Raw genomic sequence first — 7583 nt, forward strand, 5'->3', positions numbered from 1 at the left:
ATACGCCAGACCCAACAATGCAGAAGAGCTGAAGGCCACTATCAGAGCAACCTGGGCTCTCATAACACCTGAGCAGTGCCACAGACTGATGGACTCCATGCCACGCCGCATTGCTGCAGTAATTCAGGCAAAAGGAGCCCCAACTAAGTATTGAGTGCTGTACATGCTCATACTTTTCATGTTCATATTTTTCAGTTGGCCAACATTTCTAAAAATCCTTTTTTTGTATTGGTCTTAAGTAATATTCAAATTTTCAGAGATACTGAATTTGGGATTTTCATTAGTTGTCAGTTTTAATCATCACAATTAAATGAAATAAACATTTGAAATATATCAGTCTGTGTGTAATGAATGAATATAATATCCAAGTTTCACTTTTTGAATGGAAGTACTGAACTAAATCAACTTTTGATGATATTCTAATTATATGACCAGCACCTGTAGTCTTATTCTCATTTAGTTGGAGAAAGTTTATTGCCATTGCCATAATATCATTTTGGCAGTTAAAAATGGACTGCAAGGACGCTGTATCATCAGCATAACAGTGTATCTGCAATATATTATGTCTACAGGGAATGGAGCCCAAGGGGAGCATATACAAAACAAAAAAAGGCCCCTGGATCGAACTTTTAGGTACTCTACATTGAATTGCTGCTGAAGAGGAGGAAATGTTACCAATGTCAGAACAGGAAAGGTTCAAGTAGGAGTGAAACCACTGTAGAGTAACACCCTGGATACCACCCCTTGCTGGAGGCAATCCAGGAGGATGTCATGATCAACCGTGTCAAAGCAGCGCCGAGGTAAAGCAGGAACAAACTAGCACAATTTCCAGTATCACCAAAAAACAACAAATCATTCAGTACCATAAGCAGTGCTGTTTCTGTGCTGTGATGTACCCTGAAACCTGACTGAAAGTTATCCAGCACATTGTTTTAAGTTAAAAATGAGAACGACCTTCTCCAATATTTTGGAAATTATAACTTCCCCATCAGGAAACGCTGTGGTTGGATAAGGAAACCAGGTTTTCAGCGGAGAGGCTGCATGTATTTTAAGGACTGCTGGTTTGTGGTATCTTTGTTCAGAATGCTTCATGGTGTGGCTTGCATGTGGGAGGTATTTTAATGTCAGGTTGAAATCATAGATGTGTTTGTTAGGTATGGGCGGGTCGTGGGGGCTCATTATTAGCTTATTAAGGCTGTGCATGTGAAAGGCCCATGCTGATGGATTCCACTACAATCATTTGCACCACACCATTCCAGAAAATCCAGTTCCAGCATTTTTTAAATTCTCACTTTCTGCCCGATTTGTACATGACTGCTACATTATAGCTGTGATGAGAGATGGTGGTTATGGTTAAAAAGCCAAACATCTGTAATGGGATACAAACTCCACTTTCAGTCAGAAGTATTACTCGCCATCCACCTGCTGCTCTGACCTGCAGACTCTTTTCTAGAATTAGACTGGAACCCAAACACTCTATTCCCTTTAAAGGTGCTTTCCATTACACATGTCTTTTAGAACACAGCAGATACCGGAACGGGGGATCAGACAAACCCTCAATAGTCAAGTGAGGCACTAAGACGTGTGTGTGTGCGTGTGCGTGTGTGCCAAATAGAACACAAAACAGTCGACAACATTAACACACACACACACATCAGACAGAGAAGAAGCAGTGTGTGTGTGCGTGCAGTGTGCAAGTATGTGTGTGTGTTTGTGCATGTGTGTGTTTCCTGTTGGCAGAAACAGCCCAGGGCTTCTGAGGGCCCAGACTGAATGAATACCTGCGAGCTGTTGCACCAGTTTGATAGCAGAGTAACAATTGACAATAAGGATCTTTGTGTGAGAGACGGTCACAGCCAGCAAGTAAATATTTCTACTTTATACTTAATTTATCTGATGCCTGTCATTATTACGACAGGTGCCATACCTTCATTTACTGAAGTACTACTGTACTTATGTACAGGTTAGGATTAATTGTACTTAACAAAGTATTTTCCATTTAAACAACTTCACAACATTTTAGCGGTAACTTTTTACTACCGTAAATTTACACGACAGCAAATAAAAAACAAACATGTTGTTATAAACTAGTGTTCCACATCCTACTTCTTAACGTAGTGAATGTAATAATCTAGTAATATGTAATAAAACGCTACAAGTATTTTAACATCTGATACATTTTGTTTTACTTTGGTAACATTTGAAATAGTTTAACTTGTTTTGGAGTATTTTTTCTTTGTGGTATTACTTGCACCACTGGTTTTTACTGAAGTTAATTTTCAGATGAAAAAATATAGAAGATTAAGACTCCATGCAGAACTCTAATTAGGTCATGATTCAGATAAATATAAAAATAGTTTTGAGTATATTTTGAGTGTAAATGCTTTTCCTGTTAGTTAAGTCTCTGAACCTTTGGTTGATCAGGAGGACTACTACTGCTCAAACCCAAATCATGCAGAATATTTCCAGCAGTTTTCATATTGATAAAGCATCAAACAATGAATCTTATAGTATTGGTAATAATCCAGAACAATAATAATATTAACCATAATTAATATTTAATAATCAGTAAACTCTTAAGAAGTTTAGAAGTAGAGTCTGTGGGGCCTGTGAGCCTGGTGTTTCCTGAGCTTAGCAGGAGTGGTTTTAAGTTTAAGACGGATTTTGTCCTTTCATCAGCCCCTGTACGGCGGAGGACAGTGCTGCTATATCTAACATTTATACTAGTACAGTGAAGTGTGTCCACATTAGCCAGGTGAGGTTTTTTCACTTCATACTTTGTAATCTGAACATTAGCATACAGGATAGAGAGAGAGCAGAGTTTACATCACACAGCTGCACACAGGTTACACATTTGAAATTAGAATCTGGAGCCTGAGGCTGGTGAAGTCCAGTGAAGTGGTTTTAATGAGGAGCGGTGGAGCTGGAACAGCCCCCTGTGGTCTGCTCCTCTCTGATCATGATGCAGAAGTAATTGACTTTTACTTTGGAGGTCATTAGAAGAGATAAGTGCATTGCTGCTGAGGCTCTCCTCACCTCTGACCCTCTGATGTCTGCATAACAGGGGCCTCCAGATCCAAACAGCCATGTGGGCCTTTGCTCTACTCCAGATTCAGCACCTCAAAGGTCTTGTTACGAAGACTGAGGTGCTTTTTGTCACCTCTATGTAAAAAAGATCAAAAAGGTATACCTTTTTTTCCTTTTGTTTCCTTTTTTTCAATTAAAAACTTACAGAGTGGCTGTTTCATAAGCTGCGACCAGAAATGTAATCTGATCACTTTCATGCCAACAGTATATCAAATAAATCAAAGCTGTAGTGAAATGGGAGAATGTCCACAACTCCAAATTTTAGTGTTCAACAAAATGTCTGCTGAAGTAGTATAACTCAATCCAAACTGGCTTGTGTGGTTCTGGTCTTTACCCTCAAACTGGAAACCACTGCTTTAAACTATGACCATGGATTTAAAAGCAAAATCATAATATACAAACTAGTAACTCCAGCTGTCAGATGGTACAGTAAAAGTATGGAGGCTTTAAAAGCAGCAGCACATGTGAAGTGTACGCACGATATGAGGGTGTTACGGCCATCATATCTTTGAGGATGGACAGATGTCAGTCTCAGTTCTAGTTCAAAGGTTTCTGCTTTTGCTTCCCCTTTGCTCTCCTGATTTCTTTCAAAAACTACACGTAAACCATGTCCCGAGTCCCTCAGAGCCACACCTTATAGCCTATTGGAATGCATTACATTCACTACAAGATCCTTATTAGACCCACTGATGTCCGCATACCAGGGGTCCTGAGATTCTAAATCTTAGACAAAAGTTGTAAAGTGGGCACAACAGTTAGAAACTCATTCAGCTACAATTTAAAGACATAATATTTCTACTCCGCTACATTTTAAAGGGAAATCTTAATGTATCTGAAAGTTGTATATTATAAAATAACTTCGGAACCTACTACCCAGTGATATATTGAGAAGTTAGAACCACTTCACTGCGTGTCCTGAGTGCAGCCTGGATCTCCATGTGATCACTGACCTGCCTCATCGATGCGGGTTAGTTCAGCTGTGTGTCAACTTCTGCAGAGACAATTGGACTAACAGGTGCTGATTATTAACTAAACAGTCTGTGTGCAGAGAAGGGATGAAAAGCCTATGAGACAAGTCAGGCTATTCTCTGTGTCATTAAAACTGTCACAACGCATCAACACTGTCAAAGCAATGTGATTATTAAAGAGCTAGGTGGACTGCCTATACCTGTACATTGGTTTATAAAACATTGTAAACGGAATTAAATCAAGACAATCTGATATAAAGCTTTGTTGCATTTCACTGTTTGAATTAATTCCGTTTTATATTGAACAAAGTGAAGACTTACCAATCAACTCTACTTTTGAACTTCTCCGGGGAATCGGGTTGTAGAAGCCCGCCGAGTAGCGTTGTTTGTCGGGGTGGAAGAGTTACTGAGACGGCCGTGGCGGCAGCATGGACCTGCGCTGCTGGCTCAGAGAGGAGGCTGAGCTGCGTGGCGGTGTGCTGCTGTAGGAAGCCTCTCCCCGCTCTGCTTGCGCTCCAGCTGCTGCCGCCTCTTATGGCAGTCACAGTCCGACTCCTGCTGGCGCGTCACTCAGTCAGCCCCCAGCCCGCAGGACGCAGCAGGCTGCTGCCATATGCTCCTGAGCTGTTCCTTCGGCCCTGGAGACATGGACATCTTCGAAATGAACCAATAGGATTTGATTTCTACTGATTTTGGATTTTTAAAAGATGAGTCAACAAATTTGTGCCTTTAACTGTAATAAACTGTATAATGACAGGAAGAAGAAGAAGAATGTAGCATTTTGGTTTTTGGTGATTTGCATTGGTAGTTATCACTATGTGTCAGAATGATCTCCACCTACAGTTTAGGAACCACTGTGTGGAAAAGGTAAGGCCAGCGTGTATCAGTGTCAGTGTGTAAAGGATGAAGTCTGCAGCCTGCAGCAACCAACAAGGAAACCATGTTTCAGTGAACAAAATCTGCCATCTGCTGGAGAATTCTTTCTACTGAGAATCTTTCAGAGGAGTGTGTGGCCTGTCGATTCAGCATAAACCCAAGAACAAATGTGAATCTGAGACTGATGACTAAAAACCGCAGGAAGTGGATTATATTGGCTTAGTGTGATCTGATCATACATTACAACAAATTTGCCAGGGCTTGCAAGTTTGTGACCATAGCTATCCATCAGAGATGTTGCGAAGAAGCCCTGCTAACTCTCCATCTATGAGCAGTAACACCTGAGCACCAGACATCATTTACTCTCTCTGTAAAGCACACTATGTACTAGAAAGAAATGAGCATCGAAGTTGATTCGTAATTCGAAATAGTTTGACAAAATAATTTTGAGTTCCACTAGTTTCTGCAGAAGCTTTAAACCACATTTCATGGTCATCACATCATGTACTATGGACATTCACTCACCTGGTAACAGGTAGCATAAATTAAAGCATCGCAGTGTCTGGACTGTCCGAACATCTTGCCAGACTGTTCCAAGTCATACTTACCACAAACAGTTAGACCCTACAAGGACACCCTAACAACAGGACCCCAGTATCTAGAGTGGTGTATGACCTCATCATGACATCACATGTGACAGCTCCATCAACACTACATCAATGAAACAGCAAGAGGCCTGTACAACAGTCTAAATGAACACCAGAAACAGACATCAGATGATCTAACAGAAGAGGTCAACAGTCATAAATCAGGACTCCACATTAAAGTCAGAGATTATCTTTGAACAGAGACAGAGGTTACCATCTCCCCCATATCACTGAACTCCTATACTTGGCTCACATGTTAACTTCCCATGTACCTGAAGCAAGATGCATGCTACTTGATTTTCTTGTTTCTGTGTTTTAGAAAGCAGTCTCCAATGGACTTAAATAATCCATCAGATTTCCTGCCAAGCTCTGTAGTTTACAGTAATTAGTGGAATTTAGTTTCAGGGTTAAGGTTAAGTTTAGAGAGAAAAAAATACATAGACAAATACAGAAAATGATCAAATACATACAAAGGTGAAATTGTAGTTTATGTATTGTAACATCCATAGATAAATAGTCCTTTTGTTCAAAGTACTATTTATAACAATAAATAAACTTCATTTTTAAACTGAATTATGTCATATTGTCTAGGTGAATTCTCATAAGTACACATAACAAATGTTAGAGATTATCTTTGTTTATGTTATGTGTTTCTGAAAAGAATAAAAAACAAAGATGCCAGAATATAATTGTACGGGTAATTTGTATTATTAAATCATTAATAAAGATTCATAATTATGGGGCACCACCCTGGGGTCAGGGACCAGAAACCAAAACATGAAAACAGTCTCAAAAGGATCTGTCCACACTCTAAAAAATAAAACATTGGGTCAACAAAAAAAATAAATATGTTAACGTTTTCCACGAGAATTTTTAAGTTAAGACTGATGGCAGAATTACATTAATTCAAAGCAATGTTTTGAGTATGGTGAATTACCTCTTAATTCAATTCAATTCAATTCAATTTTATTTATATAGCGCCAAATCACAACAACAGTTATCTCACAGCGCTTTTCATAAAAGAGCAGGTCTATACCATACTCTATGATGCTATTTACAGAAGCCCAACAGTTCCCACCAAGAGCAGCACTAGGAGACAGAGGCAAGGAAAAACTTCCTTTTAAGAGGCAGAAACCTCGAGCAGAACCATGGCTCAGGGTGGGCGGCCATCTGCCTCGACCGGTTGGGGTGAAGGAGAGAGAGAGAGAGAGAGAGGGCAGGAGAGGAACAGAGAGAAAAAGAGAGGGATGGAAGGAGAGAGAGGGGAGTGAGGCAGCCTACACAATATACACACAGAGGTACAGACAGTAAAGGTAATGTTGCTATAAACTAAATGAAAAATGGTACAGATATGTATAATAGTGTTAATGGTAACCATCGTAATGTTAATGATTATAATAACAATAATAACAATAGGACTAGTAACAATAGTCGTTGCAGCAGAGGGTGTCGAGCAGGAACACGGGGGCAGCAGGTGACCCGCAGCCACAGATCCAGACTCCACAGTTCCAGAGCCAGAAACACCTGCAGGAAGTGATAGGAGGAGAGAGGAGAGGGACGAGAAAGCACAAGACTACCGGAAAGGGGAGAAGTTGCGTTAGTAACATGCAATAATGGGATGAGGTTGCATACAGAGGGAGAGAAAGTAGAGGAGAGAGGAGCTCAGTGCATCATAGGACATCCCCCGGCAGTCTAGGCCTATAGCAGCATAACTAAGGGATGGTTCAGGACTCACCTGAGGCCAGAATAAAACACATTTCTAAGTAACATGAACTTAATAATTAAGTTGATCTCTGCAAGAGTTAAGTTGAGCCCTGTCCTATAATAAGGACATTTTCAAACCTTGGTTCCAGACTGTAGTTTTGAGCAACTTAGCCTCCTGGGAAACACAGGCTATCGTGATGCAATGCCTCATGAAGACAGTTGGGTCTTTTGATCAAGAGAGTTGGAGATTTTTGATGGGAAAATCAGGACTTAAGAGAGGACTTAAATTTTTAAAATATAA

General features: G+C 40.2%; 1 protein-coding gene and 1 long non-coding RNA gene across 2 annotated transcripts in view; one reads left to right on the forward strand and one right to left on the reverse strand.

Annotated features, from left to right (window-relative positions):
- Positions 1-2087, forward strand: part of LOC123979650 — a 7640-nt gene extending 5553 nt beyond the window's left edge. Inside the window, exon 4 of the long non-coding RNA XR_006827275.1 lies at positions 573-2087. This is a non-coding gene — a long non-coding RNA (uncharacterized LOC123979650). The remainder of the gene's footprint in view (positions 1-572) is intronic.
- The window catches only part of osr1 (odd-skipped related transcription factor 1), a 17966-nt gene extending 13256 nt beyond the window's left edge, over positions 1-4710 (reverse strand). The window contains exon 1 of the mRNA XM_046063673.1: positions 4377-4710. The gene's annotated coding sequence lies outside the window, so the exon portion shown is untranslated. The remainder of the gene's footprint in view (positions 1-4376) is intronic.
- Between the last annotated feature and the right edge of the window lie 2873 nt (positions 4711-7583).

The sequence above is a fragment of the Micropterus dolomieu genome, linkage group LG11, assembly GCF_021292245.1.
Source record: "Micropterus dolomieu isolate WLL.071019.BEF.003 ecotype Adirondacks linkage group LG11, ASM2129224v1, whole genome shotgun sequence".
In the NCBI taxonomy this organism is placed as follows: domain Eukaryota; kingdom Metazoa; phylum Chordata; class Actinopteri; order Centrarchiformes; family Centrarchidae; genus Micropterus; species Micropterus dolomieu.